We start from the raw sequence: 18233 nt of genomic DNA on the forward strand, positions 1-18233 counted from the left end.
CAGATCGAGAGGTCCCCGGTTCAATCCCGGGTGCCCCCTTCATTTTTCAGTATCTCGAAAAAACAAATGACGATTGTCGCGGTGAGTTGCAAATACATGTTTGAGATGCACCCTGCACGCCATACCGAAGGCTTTGGAGCAACATTTCAATGGGGGGGGATCGCAGCCCAGGGTCTTGCAGGTCATCGTCCTCCCGCCATGAGGTCGAACTGTACGAAATCCACTTGCTTGGGGGAAGAATCTTGTACACTGAATTTTGTAGAATATGGTGATAGGCAAAAGTTTTCATGTACTGCTGCACGGAGAAACAAAAATTGGAGGAGCTGGGATTTGAACCCAGGACTTTCTGCATGCGAAGCAGACACTCTACCACTTTTTTTTTTTTTTTTTTTTTTTTTTTTTTTCAAGACTTACTAACATGCATCCGCTACCATCTGTACCCGAAACCTTCGTAATCGCCTTCACGCGTCGGACCAGAGTGTCAATTGCTCACATCGAATAAGAAATTCATTTGATATTGACGGCGACCTTTTTGCGCTGACTCAGCCACTGACGTGCGATCAGTTTGCACAAAACGCTAGGGCTCGTCCGGGATTTGAACCCGGGACCTCCTGCACCCTAAGCAGGAATCATACCCCTTTTTTTTTTTTTTTTTTTTTTTTTTTTTTATACATAAAGGCGGCAAATTCAGAAACAGTATAAAAGAAAATGGCTCACACAGGTGACCTTAGCCAACACCCTCTCTTTCAAATGTCAGGCTAAGCATATTGGCAAAATCATCTCGGAGGCCTGGCAATCGCAAGCGCTGCCAGTAAGCAGTAAGCATGTACTGCCGAAACGCTAGGTGTCCATCCTCTTCATGACAACTGTTGACAAAATGTACGAAATGGCCAATCAACCACATGACGGTATGGAGCTTCGTCCGCGGAAAAAAGGAAGAATCGGGCCGGACGATGATGTCAATAGTATAAGCGGCTTCAGCAGACCTAGTGACAAAAGCAAGTTGTTTCCTGAGCCAACGCCAATTAGCAAGGTGCCCACAGCAGGTGAATCGATGTTCAAGGGTATCCAGGAGACCACACCGAGTACAGGTGTCCGTGTCAGAAAGACCAATACGGTGCAGTCGTACATTGGTGGGAACCAAATTATTTATTACCCTATACCACGTGGACGCCACGGCCATAGAGTGGATCGGCAGACTAACGTTCTTCCAGACGTTCCTCCAGGACACAGATGGAGACGCCAGTTCTATTGGATTGGGACCGGCCAGCCCCTCCCAGCGGGCAATCACGCCCTTGGTCGTTGGCACCGGTCGCCGCAAGAAGACGTCACCGAGGTAACTCACCGCAATGTAAAATTCCCGAATGTGTTTCAACTTAAAATTTAGGCGTCCGACATCGACAGGTGGAGCAAGGCTCGCCGGACGCACAACAGTAAAAAGCCTGGATGTAATTGAAGTCACTTCTTGCGTAACAATTAGAGTCGTTCGGCGGACGTACAAAGCAGACGCCTTGCGAGTAATGTCAGAGAGGCCCAAGCCTCCGGAGAGACGCGGTTTCGTCATTACCTCGTAACGTAACTTGAATAGATGGCCCTTCCATATAAACCTGCTAGACAATTGGCGCAACCTTTTCGCCACCATCATGGGAAGTGGGAACAGCTGAGCAACATAATAAGCTTTACATAGAACGTAGGTGTCTAAAATTCTGACTTTTTGCAAAATGGTAGCAGATCGCTGCTCATGGACCATCAGAGCCCCCTGTATCTTCTCGGTGACAGATTTCCAATTGAGAGCCGCCATTTTTAGAGGACACCGATCAATGATAATCCCCAAGGACGTATGGCGATCGACAAAAGTGGCCCAAGGGACGTCAGCATCGCGAAATCCTCGAATATCAAGGAACTTACATTTACCCTGATTGAGACGCGCTCCAGAGACACGACAGTATGCATCAACCGCCCCTTTCAACAACGGGATATCATCACGTTGACGGAGGAGAACAACGACATCATCCGCATATGCCTTAACAGAGAGCTTCCCACCAGAGAGGGACATACCCTGAAGCTTGAGAGCAATAGTCCGAAGCAGCGGTTCCACGGACAATACGAATAAAGACATAGAGAGCGGACTACCCTGAGGCACTCCGCGGCGGATAGCAATGGGCGGCGTCAGCTGCCCATTGACTGACACCCGAGCTGTTATTCCCCTATACAAATTGCCAAGAACACCACGTGATGAAGCGTTAAAACCTATTGTACCTAAAACACGATCTAAAAACACATGACTGACGTGATCAAAAGCCTTATAAAAATCAAGGAAGGCAAAGGCACAATGTACGTTTGTAACCGCCACAACCGAGACAACATCCCGATATTCGGCTACTGGTGTCAGAATAGATCTATCATGAAAACAACATTGATGTACACCAATCACACCCCGAAGCAGAGAAGACAACCGGCTATTGAGCGCTCTAGCAGCTGTCTTATAGTCAAAATTCAGCAATGTGAGCGGACGAAGATTGGCAGCAGATAAACGACCAGAGGACTTCGGGATTAAAACAATTTTCCCTACTTTAAAATCGGCAGGCACATCCATCCCCCTGACAATCTCATTTAAAATCTGCGTAAAAATGCCACCCAAAAGAGGCCAAAAACGGAGATAAAATTCTTTAGGCAGGCCGTCTGGACCCGGCGATTTACTGGACGGAGAGCGAGCAATAAAATCGAAAACATCATCTACCTGGAACTCCCGGAGAAATTCGCCGTTCGCGTCAGGCGCGATCGTCGCAGTTAGATCCCCAAAGACATCATCCGAAAGAGACTCACCAGAATCATCGGCAGAATATAGACTAGTGTAATACTGATGAAGAGCACGAACCATTTCCTCCTGTGCAATAAGCTGTCGCCCATCATCCACCGTAAGAGAAGAGATGAAGGAGCGACGACGACGAGTCTGATGCCGTAGCAGGTGGTACAAGGATGTCAGTTCACCTTCAACAAGAGAGTGAGGTTTCGACTTAACTCGCAGACCATCCATCTGTCGTCGTTTAAGGCTCAAGAGCTTGGCTTTAATACGACGAACATCAGGGATCCGCAGTGGAGAGGTACCCGCCGCGTCATATAGTTCACGCAGGACAGAGTAGTAATATTCATACGTGTTCTTAAAATCACGCGTCCTAGCAGCACAGTAGAAAATCAAAGTCTGACGAATCTTGGGCTTGGCAAACGCAGTCCACCAAACCAGCAAGGAGGGGTATCGCGGGACAGAGCGAAGACATCGCTCCCACACGCCACTTATAACATCATCCATAGCACTGTCGGCAAGGTGGGAAACATTTAACATCCACTGGGAACGATAAAGTGTTGCAGGTTGGCGACTAAGATTTACAGTTGCAGTAAAAGCACAATGGTCAGAAAAACTAGTAGGAATAACATCGACAGAAAGAATTTTATCACATAAAAAATCAGATAAATAGAATCTGTCGAGTCTACTGCATGAGGACGCGGTAAAAAACGTATATTTCACCAGGGTTGGATATTTGTGTTCCCAAACATCACGCAGATGCATCGTACGAACTAAGTCATGTAAATCACGGCAATAATTAAAATTGGGGGACTGGTCTGCAGGGCGTAAAACACAATTAAAATCGCCTCCGAGCAGGAGACTCCGAGGACTCTGGCGCAAAAGATAAATAAGCTCTTCTTTATAAAAGCGCGATCGAGCCACAGTGTGACCTGAACCAGAGGGGGCATACAAAACAACGAGGCGGAGGTCAAAAAGACGACAACCAATCCCACGGCCAGAGTCAAGGAATTCAATGTCAGTAATAGGAATGCCCTCTCGAAAGAAAAGAGCAGTTCCTGTTGAATATTCCGGCGCGACATTAAAAACAGTTTGAAATCCAGGTAGAGAGAGATCAGAAAACAACACTTCCTGCAAAAACACTACGTCCGCACAGGCGTCGTAAATAAACTGCCGCAAAGAGGCAATGCGAACGTCGGACTCAATACGGTTAACATTTAAGGTGAGAAAGGTGTATGCTTGAACCATAGAGAGAAAAGCGAGAAAACAAATCACCTACACCGACGCACCAGCGTCACAGTCCATAGCAGGGGTGACAGAGGCATCCGAGGGAGGGGGACTGCTACCCCGTTCCGCGGATCCCTTACGTTTCGGTTTTTTACGAACAGCATTAACGTTCGGCTGAACGCGTAACTTGCGTCGGCTGACGGGCAAGGAAACTTCAGCCGCCGGTGACGTAGGAGGGTCAAGTTCTGTATCCGACACCACCCGCGCCGGTCCACATGCGGGATCCGGGGTCGCGGGGGAAACATCCGACAAAACGGAATGGTCAACACCTGCACTAGCTTCCGGCAAACATGGACTGCACGGAGGCGAAACGTGAGCAGGAAGGTCCGAGGCCGCAGAGTTGGAAGGAAGCGGAGCAGCTCCGCTGGCAGAGGTATGGGGCAGCGAAGCAGGAAGTTGTCGCGGCTCCACTTGTTGTGACATCGAAGTCGGTTCGGAAGACGGCGCCAACAGGCCCGACCGACGACCCGACTCGAGAGAAGCTGCGTCGGAGGCCGGAGGGGCGCCAGCAGCCGCCACCGGAACCGCTACCTCAGGAGGGCAGGGAGCAGCTACAGTACACAGTGGCTCGGAGGATGCCGGTCGCTCGGACTGGGGCATCTCAGGGAGATCCTCATCCGTACTATTTCCATCGTGTGGGCGACGCCTCTTATTATTCAAAAGTGGCACACCCACCTGAGGGACAGACGGAACAACATCAGATTTAGCACGCAAAGGAGGAAATTCTGTATCAGGGGTGCGCAAAACCTGTGGAGGGGCGCTACTACCACTGGACTGTGCTACACCAAGAGCAGAACCACCTGCAACGAGGTCAGCGACCGTTAACTTGCGACGCTGTTCGAGAGAATTTTTTAAAACAAAAACTCTCCGCGGACAGTCGGTACGCACGTGACCACTTTCATTGCACAAAAAGCAGGTGCCAACCTGACCACTATATGTTACATGGACACGATATCCACCGATCTGCAGGTGAGATGGAATATTCTGATTAACGTGCATTTCGACTGAACGAATACCACTGTAACATTGCAGGCGATGTTGGCTTGACCAGCGTTCAAGGCGAATGCTCTTTACATCACCATACTTCTGTAGACCCTCCTTAAGATAGACATTATCCACCTCCGGTGGAAGGTTGTAAACACGAACATTGGTATACGTGATGGAAGCATTGGAAAGCAGAACGGTACTTACAGAATCATCCCGATGCCGAAAGAGAACTTGATGACCATATTTAGAAAGAATTTTATCAACCTGAAGTGGGTCCATAAACTTAACAAAGAAAACATACAGTTCGGTATCAAAATAAGCAGTGTGCACCTGATCCGAATGAACACCAAAGGTATCTACCAACCAATCATGAATCTCAAGAGAACTAGGTTGCACATGGCGGGTTGACTTGTCAAAAGCAAAACTAACTGTAGCCTGACGAGGAATAACCTGGGACGACATTTTCAAAATATGCGGTCGAAACCGCTACACAAAAAAACACTGAAATAAGGACAGAAAGTAACACAAGGTACGAAACAACGACGGAGAAACACTCACAGAAGTTGCAACACAACACGTAAACAAAAACGATAGTCCACTATACGTAACGCTACGGCGGAGCGGAAGACTAGGCACGTCCACACTGCACGGCGTCTAAAGCGGAACTGGCGCAACGGTAGCGCGACTGACTCCAGATCAGAAGGTTGCGTGTTCAAATCACGTCGGGGTCACAATGAAATTTTCGTTTACGAAAGCCATAGGCGAGTATGTCAGCTTAATCAGATACCAAACGATTACGGAGAACGGACGAACAGAACTTGCTTGAAAAAAAGCTACTAGTGCAATTTTCGCGTTCTGACATTAAGGTGAAGGCGCCGACTCGCACTTTCTCCAGGCGCGAAGTGTCTAGTATTTTTGATATTTATATCGTTTAACGCTAATATATAACTGAGAGATAATGATTACGCAATATTTTGCTCGATTAGACGTCTTTAGCCAGGCAGAGTATAATATTTTTCCTTAAGTTATGGGAACGCAAAGATCGTGAAAGGGGGTATAGCTCAGTCGTAGAGCATTCGACTGCAGATCGAGAGGTCCCCGGTTCAATCCCGGGTGCCCCCTTCATTTTTCAGTATCTCGAAAAAACAAATGACGATTGTCGCGGTGAGTTGCAAATACATGTTTGAGATGCACCCTGCACGCCATACCGAAGGCTTTGGAGCAACATTTCAATGGGGGGGGATCGCAGCCCAGGGTCTTGCAGGTCATCGTCCTCCCGCCATGAGGTCGAACTGTACGAAATCCACTTGCTTGGGGGAAGAATCTTGTACACTGAATTTTGTAGAATATGGTGATAGGCAAAAGTTTTCATGTACTGCTGCACGGAGAAACAAAAATTGGAGGAGGTGGGATTTGAACCCAGGACTTTGTGCATGCGAAGCAGACACTCTACCACTGAGTTACACCCCCGCCAGAGCAAGTACATCCGGGACGAGTGTCTCGTGGATCCTACTGTCATTATTTCTTAGGTTTGAACGGTACAGTAAGTGTAAGAGGAACCTATTCATGACAAGACCTAAGCAGCGTCGACTCCGTGGCTCAACGGTAGCGCGTCTGACTCCAGATCAGAAGGTTGCGTGTTCAAATCACGTCGGGGTCACAATGAAATTTTCGTTTACGAAAGCCATAGGCGAGTATGTCAGTTTAATCAGATACCAAACGATTACGGAGAACGGACGAACAGAACTTGCTTGAAAAAAAGCTACTAGTGCAATTTTCGCGTTCTGACATTAAGGTGAAGGCGCCGACTCGCACTTTCTCCAGGCGCGAAGTGTCTAGTATTTTTGATATTTATATCGTTTAACGCTAATATATAACTGAGAGATAATGATTACGCAATATTTTGCTCGATTAGACGTCTTTAGCCAGGCAGAGTATAATATTTTTCCTTAAGTTATGGGAACGCAAAGATCGTGAAAGGGGGTATAGCTCAGTCGTAGAGCATTCGACTGCAGATCGAGAGGTCCCCGGTTCAATCCCGGGTGCCCCCTTCATTTTTCAGTATCTCGAAAAAACAAATGACGATTGTCGCGGTGAGTTGCAAATACATGTTTGAGATGCACCCTGCACGCCATACCGAAGGCTTTGGAGCAACATTTCAATGGGGGGGGATCGCAGCCCAGGGTCTTGCAGGTCATCGTCCTCCCGCCATGAGGTCGAACTGTACGAAATCCACTTGCTTGGGGGAAGAATCTTGTACACTGAATTTTGTAGAATATGGTGATAGGCAAAAGTTTTCATGTACTGCTGCACGGAGAAACAAAAATTGGAGGAGCTGGGATTTGAACCCAGGACTTTCTGCATGCGAAGCAGACACTCTACCACATTTTTTTTTTTTTTTTTTTTTTTTTTTTTGAAGCAGACACTCTACCACTCGAACGAATATATCTATTGAAAAAAAAAAATATTAAAGAATATCCACCACACAGCCACTTCAAAAGAAGTACAGTACTGAAATTAAAATCCTAAAACATGACTATATAATGTAGACTGCTTACTGAAATAAAGGTTAAAACACGAAAACTTCAGTCCTGGTGTAGAGAAGAAACATACATAAAGGCGGCAAATTCAGAAACAGTATAAAAGAAAATGGCTCACACAGGTGACCTTAGCCAACACCCTCTCTTTCAAATGTCAGGCTAAGCATATTGGCAAAATCATCTCGGAGGCCTGGCAATCGCAAGCGCTGCCAGTAAGCATTAAGCATGTACTGCCGAAACGCTAGGTGTCCATCCTCTTCATGACAACTGTTGACAAAATGTACGAAATGGCCAATCAACCACATGACGGTATGGAGCTTCGTCCGCGGAAAAAAGGAAGAATCGGGCCGGACGATGATGTCAATAGTATAAGCGGCTTCAGCAGACCTAGTGACAAAAGCAAGTTGTTTCCTGAGCCAACGCCAATTAGCAAGGTGCCCACAGCAGGTGAATCGATGTTCAAGGGTATCCAGGAGACCACACCGAGTACAGGTGTCCTTGTCAGAAAGACCAATACGGTGCAGTCGTACATTGGTGGGAACCAAATTATTTATTACCCTATACCACGTGGACGCCACGGCCATAGAGTGGATCGGCAGACTAACGTTCTTCCAGACGTTCCTCCAGGACACGGATGGAGACGCCAGTTCTATTGGATTGGGACTGGCCAGCCCCTCCCAGCGGGCAATCAAGCTCTTGGTCGTTGGCACCGGTCGCCGCAAGAAGACGTCACCGAGGTAACTCACCGCAATGTAAAATTCCCGAATGTGTTTCAACTTAAAATTTAGGCGTCCGACATCGACAGGTGGAGCAAGGCTCGCCGGACGCACAACAGTAAAAAGCCTGGATGTAATTGAAGTCACTTCTTGCGTAACAATTAGAGTCGTTCGGCGGACGTACAAAGCAGACGCCTTGCGAGTAATGTCAGAGAGGCCCAAGCCTCCGGAGAGACGCGGTTTCGTCATTACCTCGTAACGTAACTTGAATAGATGGCCCTTCCATATAAACCTGCTAGACAATTGGCGCAACCTTTTCGCCACCATCATGGGAAGTGGGAACAGCTGAGCAACATAATAAGCTTTACATAGGACGTAGGTGTCTAAAATTCTGACTTTTTGCAAAATGGTAGCAGAGCGCTGCTCATGGACCATCAGAGCCCCCTGTATCTTCTCGGTGACAGATTTCCAATTGAGAGCCGCCATTTTTAGAGGACACCGATCAATGATAATCCCCAGGGACGTATGGCGATCGACAAAAGTGGCCCAAGGGACGTCAGCATCGCGAAATCCTCGAATATCAAGGAACTTACATTTACCCTGATTGAGACGCGCTCCAGAGACACGACAGTATGCATCAACTGCCCCTTTCAACAACGGGATATCATCTCGTTGACGGAGGAGAACAACGACATCATCCGCATATGCCTTTACCGAGAGCTTCCCACCAGAGAGGGACATACCCTGAAGCTTGATAGCAATAGTCCGAAGCAGCGGTTCCAGGGACAAAACGAATAAAGACATAGAGAGCGGACTACCCTGAGGCACTCCGCGGCGGATAGCAATGGGCGGCGTCAGCTGCCCATTGACTGACACCCGAGCTGTTATTCCCCTGTACAAATCGCCAAGAACACCACGTGATGAAGCGTTAAAACCTATTGTACCTAAAACACGATCTAAAAACACATGACTGACGTGATCAAAAGCCTTATAAAAATCAAGGAAGGCAAAGGCACAATGTACGTTTGTAACTGCCGCAACCGAGACAACATCCCGATATTCGGCTACTGGTGTCAGAATAGATCTATCATGAAAACAACATTGATGTGCACCAATCACACCCCGAAGCAGAGAAGATAGCCGGCTATTGAGCGCTCTAGCAGCTGTCTTATAGTCAAAATTCAGCAATGTGAGCGGACGAAGAGTGGCAGCAGATAAACGACCAGAGGACTTCGGAATTATTTATTTTCCCTACTTTAAAATCGGCAGGCACATCCATCCCTCTGACAATCTCATTTAAAATCTGCGTAAAAATGCCACCCAAAAGAGGCCAAAAACGGAGATAAAATTCTTTAGGCAGGCCGTCTGGACCCGGCGATTTACTGGACGGAGAGCGAGCAATAAAATCAAAAACATCATCTACCTGGAACTCCCGGAGAAATTCGCCGTTCGCGTCAGGCGCGATCGTCGCAGTTAGATCCCCAAAGACATCATCCGAAAGAGACTCACCAGAATCATCGGCAGAATAGAGACTAGTGTAATACTGATGAAGAGCACGAACCATTTCCTCCTGTGCACTAAGCTGTCGCCCATCATCCACCGTAAGAGAAGAGATGAAGGAGCGACGACGACGAGTCTGATGCCGTAGCAGGTGGTACAAGGATGTCAGTTCACCTTCAACAAGAGAGTGAGGTTTCGATTTAACTCGCAGACCATCCATCTGTCGTCGTTTAAGGCTCAAGAGCTTGGCTTTAATACGACGAACATCATGGATCCGCAGTGGAGAGGTACCCGCCGCGTCATATAGTTCACGCAGGACAGAGTAGTAATATTCATACGTGTTCTTAAAATCACGCGTCCTAGCAGCACAGTAGAAAATCAAAGTCTGACGAATCTTGGGCTTGGCAAACGCAGTCCACCAAACCAGCAAGGAGGGGTATCGCGGGACAGAGCGAAGACATCGCTCCCACACGCCACTTATAACATCATCCATAGCACTGTCGGCAAGGTGGAAAACATTTAACATCCACTGGGAACGATAAAGTTTTGCAGGTTGGCGACTAAGATTTACAGTTGCAGTAAAAGCACAATGGTCAGAAAAACTAGTAGGAATAACATCGACAGAAAGAATTTTATCACATAAAAAATCAGATAAATAGAATCTGTCGAGTCTACTGCATGAGGACGCGGTAAAAAACGTATATTTCACCAGGGTTGGATATTTGTGTTCCCAAACATCACGCAGATGCATCGTACGAACTAAGTCATGTAAATCACGGCAATAATTAAAATTGGGGGACTGGTCTGCAGGGCGTAAAACACAATTAAAATCGCCTCCGAGCAGGAGACTCCGAGGACTCTGGCGCAAAAGATAAATAAGCTCTTCTTTATAAAAGCGCGATCGAGCCACAGTGTGACCTGAACCAGAGGGGGCATACAAAACAACGAGGCGGAGGTCAAAAAGACGACAACCAATCCCACGGCCAGAGTCAAGGAATTCAATGTCAGTAATAGGAATGCCCTCTCGAAAGAAAAGAGCAGTTCCTGTTGAATATTCCGGCGCGACATTAAAAACAGTTTGAAATCCAGGTAGAGAGAGATCAGAAAACAACACTTCCTGCAAAAACACTACGTCCGCACAGGCGTCGTAAATAAACTGCCGCAAAGAGGCAATGCGAACGTCGGACTCAATACGGTTAACATTTAAGGTAAGAAAGGTGTATGCTTGAACCATACAGAGAAAAGCGAGAAAACAAATCACCTACACCGACGCACCAGCGTCACAGTCCATAGCAGGGGTGACGGAGGCATCCGAGGGAGGGGGACTGCTACCCCGTTCCGCGGATCCCTTACGTTTCGGTTTTTTACGAACAGCATTAACGTTCGGCTGAACGCGTAACTTGCGTCGGCTGACGGGCAAGGAAACTTCAGCCGCCGGTGACGTAGGAGGGTCAAGTTCTGTATCCGACACCACCCGCGCCGGTCCACATGCGGGATCCGGGGTCGCGGGGGAAACATCCGACAAAACGGAATGGTCAACACCTGCACTAGCTTCCGGCAAACATGGACTGCACGGAGGCGAAACGTGAGCAGGAAGGTCCGAGGCCGCAGAGTTGGAAAGAAGCGGAGCAGCTCCGCTGGCAGAGATATGGGGCAGCGAAGCAGGAAGTTGTCGCGGCTCCACTTGTTGTGACATCGAAGTCGGTTCGGAAGACGGCGCCAACAGGCCCGACCGACGACCCGACTCGAGAGAAGCTTCGTCGGAGGCCGGAGGGGCGCCAGCAGCCGCCACCTGAACCGCTACCTCAGGAGGGCAGGGAGCAGCTACAGTACACAGTGGCTCGGAGGATGCCGGTCGCTCGGACTGGGGCATCTCAGGGAGATCCTCATCCGTACTATTTCCATCGTGTGGGCGACGCCTCTTATTATTCAAAAGTGGCACACCCACCTGAGGGACAGACGGAACAACATCAGATTTAGCACGCAAAGGAGGAAATTCTGTATCAGGGGTGCGCAAAACCTGTGGCGGGGCGCTACTACCACTGGACTGTGCTACACCAAGAGCAGAACCACCTGCAACGAGGTCAGCGACCGTTAACTTGCGACGCTGTTCGAGAGAATTTTTTAAAACAAAAACTCTCCGCGGACAGTCGGTACGCACGTGACCACTTTCATTGCACAAAAAACAGGTGCCAACCTGACCACTATATGTTACATGGACACGATATCCACCGATCTGCAGGTGAGATGGAATATTCTGCTTAACGTGCATTTCGACTGAACGAATACCACTGTAACATTGCAGGCGATGTTGGCTTGACCAGCGTTCAAGGCGAATGCTCTTTACATCACCATACTTCTGTAGACCCTCCTTAAGATAGACATTATCCACCTCCGGTGGAAGGTTGTAAACATGAACATTGGTATACGTGATGGAAGCATTGGAAAGCAGCACGGTACTTACAGAATCATCCCGATGCCGAAAGAGAACTTGATGACCATATTTAGAAAGAATTTTATCAACCTGAAGTGGGTCCATAAACTTAACAAAGAAAACATACAGTTCGGTATCAAAATAAGCAGTGTGCACCTGATCCGAATGAACACCAAAGGTATCTACCAACCAATCATGAATCTCAAGAGAACTAGGTTGCACATGGCGGGTTGACTTGTCAAAAGCAAAACTAACTGTAGCCTGACGAGGAATAACCTGGGACGACATTTTCAAAATATGCGGTCGAAACCGCTACACAAAAAACACTGAAATAAGGACAGAAAGTAACACAAGGTACGAAACAACGACGGAGAAATACTCTCAGAAGTTGCAACACAACACGTAACAAAACCGATAGTCCACTATACGTAACGCTACGGCGGAGCGGAAGACTAGGCACGTCCACACTGCACGGCGTCTAAAGCGGAACTGCCACTGAGTTACACCCCCGCCAGAGCAAGTACATCCGGGACGAGTGTCTCGTGGATCCTACTGTCATTATTTCTTAGGTTTGAACGGTACAGTAAGTGTTCGAGGAACCTATTCATGACAAGACCTAAGCAGCGTCGACTCCGTGGCGCAACGGTAGCGCGTCTGACTCCAGATCAGAAGGTTGCGTGTTCAAATCACGTCGGGGTCACAATGAAATTTTCGTTTACGAAAGCCATAGGCGAGTATGTCAGTTTAATCAGATACCAAACGATTACGGAGAACGGACGAACAGAACTTGCTTGAAAAAAAGCTACTAGTGCAATTTTCGCGTTCTGACATTAAGGTGAAGGCGCCGACTCGCACTTTCTCCAGGCGCGAAGTGTCTAGTATTTTTGATATTTATATCGTTTAACGCTAATATATAACTGAGAGATAATGATTACGCAATATTTTGCTCGATTAGACGTCTTTAGCCAGGCAGAGTATAATATTTTTCCTTAAGTTATGGGAACGCAAAGATCGTGAAAGGGGGTATAGCTCAGTCGTAGAGCATTCGACTGCAGATCGAGAGGTCCCCGGTTCAATCCCGGGTGCCCCCTTCATTTTTCAGTATCTCGAAAAAACAAATGACGATTGTCGCGGTGAGTTGCAAATACATGTTTGAGATGCACCCTGCACGCCATACCGAAGGCTTTGGAGCAACATTTCAATGGGGGGGGATCGCAGCCCAGGGTCTTGCAGGTCATCGTCCTCCCGCCATGAGGTCGAACTGTACGAAATCCACTTGCTTGGGGGAAGAATCTTGTACACTGAATTTTGTAGAATATGGTGATAGGCAAAAGTTTTCATGTACTGCTGCACGGAGAAACAAAAATTGGAGGAGCTGGGATTTGAACCCAGGACTTTCTGCATGCGAAGCAGACACTCTACCACTGAGTTACACCCCCGCCAGAGCAAGTACATCCGAGACGAGTGTCTCGTGGATCCTACTGTCATTATTTCTTAGGTTTGAACGGTACAGTAAGTGTTCGAGGAACCTATTCATGACAAGACCTAAGCAGCGTCGACTCCGTGGCGCAACGGTAGCGCGTCTGACTCCAGATCAGAAGGTTGCGTGTTCAAATCACGTCGGGGTCACAATGAAATTTTCGTTTACGAAAGCCATAGGCGAGTATGTCAGTTTAATCAGATACCAAACGATTACGGAGAACGGACGAACAGAACTTGCTTGAAAAAAAGCTACTAGTGCAATTTTCGCGTTCTGACATTAAGGTGAAGGCGCCGACTCGCACTTTCTCCAGGCGCGAAGTGTCTAGTATTTTTGATATTTATATCGTTTAACGCTAATATATAACTGAGAGATAATGATTACGCAATATTTTGCTCGATTAGACGTCTTTAGCCAGGCAGAGTATAATATTTTTCCTTAAGTTATGGGAACGCAAAGATCGTGAAAGGGGGTATAGCTCAGTCGTAGAGCATTCGACTGCAGATCGAGAGGTCCCCGGTTCAATCCCGGGTGCCCCCTTCATTTTTCAGTATCTCGAAAAAACAAATGACGATTGTCGCGGTGAGTTGCAAATACATGTTTGAGATGCACCCTGCACGCCATACCGAAGGCTTTGGAGCAACATTTCAATGGGGGGGGATCGCAGCCCAGGGTCTTGCAGGTCATCGTCCTCCCGCCATGAGGTCGAACTGTACGAAATCCACTTGCTTGGGGGAAGAATCTTGTACACTGAATTTTGTAGAATATGGTGATAGGCAAAAGTTTTCATGTACTGCTGCACGGAGAAACAAAAATTGGAGGAGCTGGGATTTGAACCCAGGACTTTCTGCATGCGAAGCAGACACTCTACCACTGAGTTACACCCCCGCCAGAGCAAGTACATCCGGGACGAGTGTCTCGTGGATCCTACTGTCATTATTTCTTAGGTTTGAACGGTACAGTAAGTGTTCGAGGAACCTATTCATGACAAGACCTAAGCAGCGTCGACTCCGTGGCGCAACGGTAGCGCGTCTGACTCCAGATCAGAAGGTTGCGTGTTCAAGTCACGTCGGGGTCACAATGAAATTTTCGTTTACGAAAGCCATAGGCGAGTATGTCAGTTTAATCAGATACCAAACGATTACGGAGAACGGACGAACAGAACTTGCTTGAAAAAAAGCTACTAGTGCAATTTTCGCGTTCTGACATTAAGGTGAAGGCGCCGACTCGCACTTTCTCCAGGCGCGAAGTGTCTAGTATTTTTGATATTTATATCGTTTAACGCTAATATATAACTGAGAGATAATGATTACGCAATATTTTGCTCGATTAGACGTCTTTAGCCAGGCAGAGTATAATATTTTTCCTTAAGTTATGGGAACGCAAAGATCGTGAAAGGGGGTATAGCTCAGTCGTAGAGCATTCGACTGCAGATCGAGAGGTCCCCGGTTCAATCCCGGGTGCCCCCTTCATTTTTCAGTATCTCGAAAAAACAAATGACGATTGTCGCGGTGAGTTGCAAATACATGTTTGAGATGCACCCTGCACGCCATACCGAAGGCTTTGGAGCAACATTTCAATGGGGGGGGATCGCAGCCCAGGGTCTTGCAGGTCATCGTCCTCCCGCCATGAGGTCGAACTGTACGAAATCCACTTGCTTGGGGGAAGAATCTTGTACACTGAATTTTGTAGAATATGGTGATAGGCAAAAGTTTTCATGTACTGCTGCACGGAGAAACAAAAATTGGAGGAGCTGGGATTTGAACCCAGGACTTTCTGCATGCGAAGCAGACACTCTACCACTGAGTTACACCCCCGCCAGAGCAAGTACATCCGGGACGAGTGTCTCGTGGATCCTACTGTCATTATTTCTTAGGTTTGAACGGTACAGTAAGTGTTCGAGGAACCTATTCATGACAAGACCTAAGCAGCGTCGACTCCGTGGCGCAACGGTAGCGCGTCTGACTCCTGAACAGAAGGTTGCGTGTTCAAGTCACGTCGGGGTCACAATGAAATTTTCGTTTACGAAAGCCATAGGCGAGTATGTCAGTTTAATCAGATACCAAACGATTACGGAGAACGGACGAACAGAACTTGCTTGAAAAAAAGCTACTAGTGCAATTTTCGCGTTCTGACATTAAGGTGAAGGCGCCGACTCGCACTTTCTCCAGGCGCGAAGTGTCTAGTATTTTTGATATTTATATCGTTTAACGCTAATATATAACTGAGAGATAATGATTACGCAATATTTTGCTCGATTAGACGTCTTTAGCCAGGCAGAGTATAATATTTTTCCTTAAGTTATGGGAACGCAAAGATCGTGAAAGGGGGTATAGCTCAGTCGTAGAGCATTCGACTGCAGATCGAGAGGTCCCCGGTTCAATCCCGGGTGCCCCCTTCATTTTTCAGTATCTCGAAAAAACAAATGACGATTGTCGCGGTGAGTTGCAAATACATGTTTGAGATGCACCCTGCACGCCATACCGAAGGCTTTGGAGCAACATTTCAATGGGGGGGGATCGCAGCCCAGGGTCTTGCAGGTCATCGTCCTCCCGCCATGAGGTCGAACTGTACGAAATCCACTTGCTTGGGGGAAGAATCTTGTACACTGAATTTTGTAGAATATGGTGATAGGCAAAAGTTTTCATGTACTGCTGCACGGAGAAACAAACATTGGAGGAGCTGGGATTTGAACCCAGGAATTTCTGCATGCGAAGCAGACACTCTACCACTGAGTTACACCCCCGCCAGAGCAAGTACATCCGGGACGAGTGTCGTTCCGCTTTAGACGCCGTGCCGTGTGGACGTGCCTAGTCTTCCGCTCCGCCGTAGCGTTACGTATAGTGGACTATCGTTTTTGTTACGTGTTGTGTTGCAACTTCTGAGAGTATTTCTCCGTCGTTGTTTCGTACCTTGTGTTACTTTCTGTCCTTATTTCAGTGTTTTTTGTGTAGCGGTTTCGACCGCATATTTTGAAAATGTCGTCCCAGGTTATTCCTCGTCAGGCTACAGTTAGTTTTGCTTTTGACAAGTCAACCCGCCATGTGCAACCTAGTTCTCTTGAGATTCATGATTGGTTGGTAGATACCTTTGGTGTTCATTCGGATCAGGTGCACACTGCTTATTTTGATACCGAACTGTATGTTTTCTTTGTTAAGTTTATGGACCCACTTCAGGTTGATAAAATTCTTTCTAAATATGGTCATCAAGTTCTCTTTCGGCATCGGGATGATTCTGTAAGTACCGTGCTGCTTTCCAATGCTTCCATCACGTATACCAATGTTCGTGTTTACAACCTTCCACCGGAGGTGGATAATGTCTATCTTAAGGAGGGTCTACAGAAGTATGGTGATGTAAAGAGCATTCGCCTTGAACGCTGGTCAAGCCAACATCGCCTGCAATGTTACAGTGGTATTCGTTCAGTCGAAATGCACGTTAAGCAGAATATTCCATCTCACCTGCAGATCGGTGGATATCGTGTCCATGTAACATATAGTGGTCAGGTTGGCACCTGTTTTTTGTGCAATGAAAGTGGTCACGTGCGTACCGACTGTCCGCGGAGAGTTTTTGTTTTAAAAAATTCTCTCGAACAGCGTCGCAAGTTAACGGTCGCTGACCTCGTTGCAGGTGGTTCTGCTCTTGGTGTAGCACAGTCCAGTGGTAGTAGCGCCCCGCCACAGGTTTTGCGCACCCCTGATACAGAATTTCCTCCTTTGCGTGCTAAATCTGATGTTGTTCCGTCTGTCCCTCAGGTGGGTGTGCCACTTTTGAATAATAAGAGGCGTCGCCCACACGATGGAAATAGTACGGATGAGGATCTCCCTGAGATGCCCCAGTCCGAGCGACCGGCATCCTCCGAGCCACTGTGTACTGTAGCTGCTCCCTGCCCTCCTGAGGTAGCGGTTCCGATGGCGGCTGCTGGCGCCCCTCCGGCCTCCGACGCGGCTTCTCTCGAGTCGGGTCGTCGGTCGGGCCTGTTGGCGCCGTCTTCCGAACCGACTTCGATGTCACAACAAGTGGAGCCGCGACAACTTCCTGCTTCGCTGCCCCATACCTCTGCCAGCGGAGCTGCTCCGCTTCCTTCCAACTCTGCGGCCTCGGACCTTCCTGCTCACGTTTCGCCTCCGTGCAGTCCATGTTTGCCGGAAGCTAGTGCAGGTGTTGACCATTCCGTTTTGTCGGATGTTTCCCCCGCGACCCCGGATCCCGCATGTGGACCGGCGCGGGTGGTGTCGGATACAGAACTTGACCCTCCTACGTCACCGGCGGCTGAAGTTTCCTTGCCCGTCAGCCGACGCAAGTTACGCGTTCAGCCGAACGTTAATGCTGTTCGTAAAAAACCGAAACGTAAGGGATCCGCGGAACGGGGTAGCAGTCCCCCTCCCTCGGATGCCTCCGTCACCCCTGCTATGGACTGTGACGCTGGTGCGTCGGTGTAGGTGATTTGTTTTCTCGCTTTTCTCTGTATGGTTGAAGCATACACCTT

General features: G+C 48.0%; 16 non-coding genes across 16 annotated transcripts; 11 read left to right on the plus strand and 5 right to left on the minus strand.

Moving 5' to 3' along the window:
• Positions 1–6127: 6127 nt before the first annotated feature.
• On the plus strand, positions 6128–6199 carry Trnac-gca. Its single transcript has one exon. It is a non-coding gene; the product is annotated as a tRNA-Cys (tRNA).
• Positions 6200–6475: 276 nt separating this feature from the next.
• Trnaa-cgc lies at positions 6476–6547 on the minus strand. Its single transcript has one exon. It is a non-coding gene; the product is annotated as a tRNA-Ala (tRNA).
• Positions 6548–6665: 118 nt separating this feature from the next.
• Positions 6666–6737, plus strand: Trnaw-cca. The gene has a single exon. It is a non-coding gene; the product is annotated as a tRNA-Trp (tRNA).
• A 319-nt stretch (positions 6738–7056) lies between these two features.
• Trnac-gca lies at positions 7057–7128 on the plus strand. Its single transcript has one exon. It is a non-coding gene; the product is annotated as a tRNA-Cys (tRNA).
• Positions 7129–12895: 5767 nt separating this feature from the next.
• Positions 12896–12967, plus strand: Trnaw-cca. The gene has a single exon. It is a non-coding gene; the product is annotated as a tRNA-Trp (tRNA).
• A 319-nt stretch (positions 12968–13286) lies between these two features.
• Trnac-gca lies at positions 13287–13358 on the plus strand. The gene has a single exon. It is a non-coding gene; the product is annotated as a tRNA-Cys (tRNA).
• Positions 13359–13634: 276 nt separating this feature from the next.
• On the minus strand, positions 13635–13706 carry Trnaa-cgc. Its single transcript has one exon. It is a non-coding gene; the product is annotated as a tRNA-Ala (tRNA).
• Positions 13707–13824: 118 nt separating this feature from the next.
• Trnaw-cca lies at positions 13825–13896 on the plus strand. Its single transcript has one exon. It is a non-coding gene; the product is annotated as a tRNA-Trp (tRNA).
• A 319-nt stretch (positions 13897–14215) lies between these two features.
• Trnac-gca lies at positions 14216–14287 on the plus strand. The gene has a single exon. It is a non-coding gene; the product is annotated as a tRNA-Cys (tRNA).
• Positions 14288–14563: 276 nt separating this feature from the next.
• On the minus strand, positions 14564–14635 carry Trnaa-cgc. Its single transcript has one exon. It is a non-coding gene; the product is annotated as a tRNA-Ala (tRNA).
• A 118-nt stretch (positions 14636–14753) lies between these two features.
• Trnaw-cca lies at positions 14754–14825 on the plus strand. The gene has a single exon. It is a non-coding gene; the product is annotated as a tRNA-Trp (tRNA).
• Positions 14826–15144: 319 nt separating this feature from the next.
• On the plus strand, positions 15145–15216 carry Trnac-gca. Its single transcript has one exon. It is a non-coding gene; the product is annotated as a tRNA-Cys (tRNA).
• A 276-nt stretch (positions 15217–15492) lies between these two features.
• Trnaa-cgc lies at positions 15493–15564 on the minus strand. The gene has a single exon. It is a non-coding gene; the product is annotated as a tRNA-Ala (tRNA).
• A 118-nt stretch (positions 15565–15682) lies between these two features.
• Positions 15683–15754, plus strand: Trnar-ccu. Its single transcript has one exon. It is a non-coding gene; the product is annotated as a tRNA-Arg (tRNA).
• Positions 15755–16073: 319 nt separating this feature from the next.
• Trnac-gca lies at positions 16074–16145 on the plus strand. Its single transcript has one exon. It is a non-coding gene; the product is annotated as a tRNA-Cys (tRNA).
• A 276-nt stretch (positions 16146–16421) lies between these two features.
• Trnaa-cgc lies at positions 16422–16493 on the minus strand. Its single transcript has one exon. It is a non-coding gene; the product is annotated as a tRNA-Ala (tRNA).
• Positions 16494–18233: the final 1740 nt, after the last annotated feature.

The sequence above is a fragment of the Schistocerca piceifrons genome, chromosome 3, assembly GCF_021461385.2.
Source record: "Schistocerca piceifrons isolate TAMUIC-IGC-003096 chromosome 3, iqSchPice1.1, whole genome shotgun sequence".
Lineage (NCBI taxonomy): Eukaryota > Metazoa > Arthropoda > Insecta > Orthoptera > Acrididae > Schistocerca > Schistocerca piceifrons.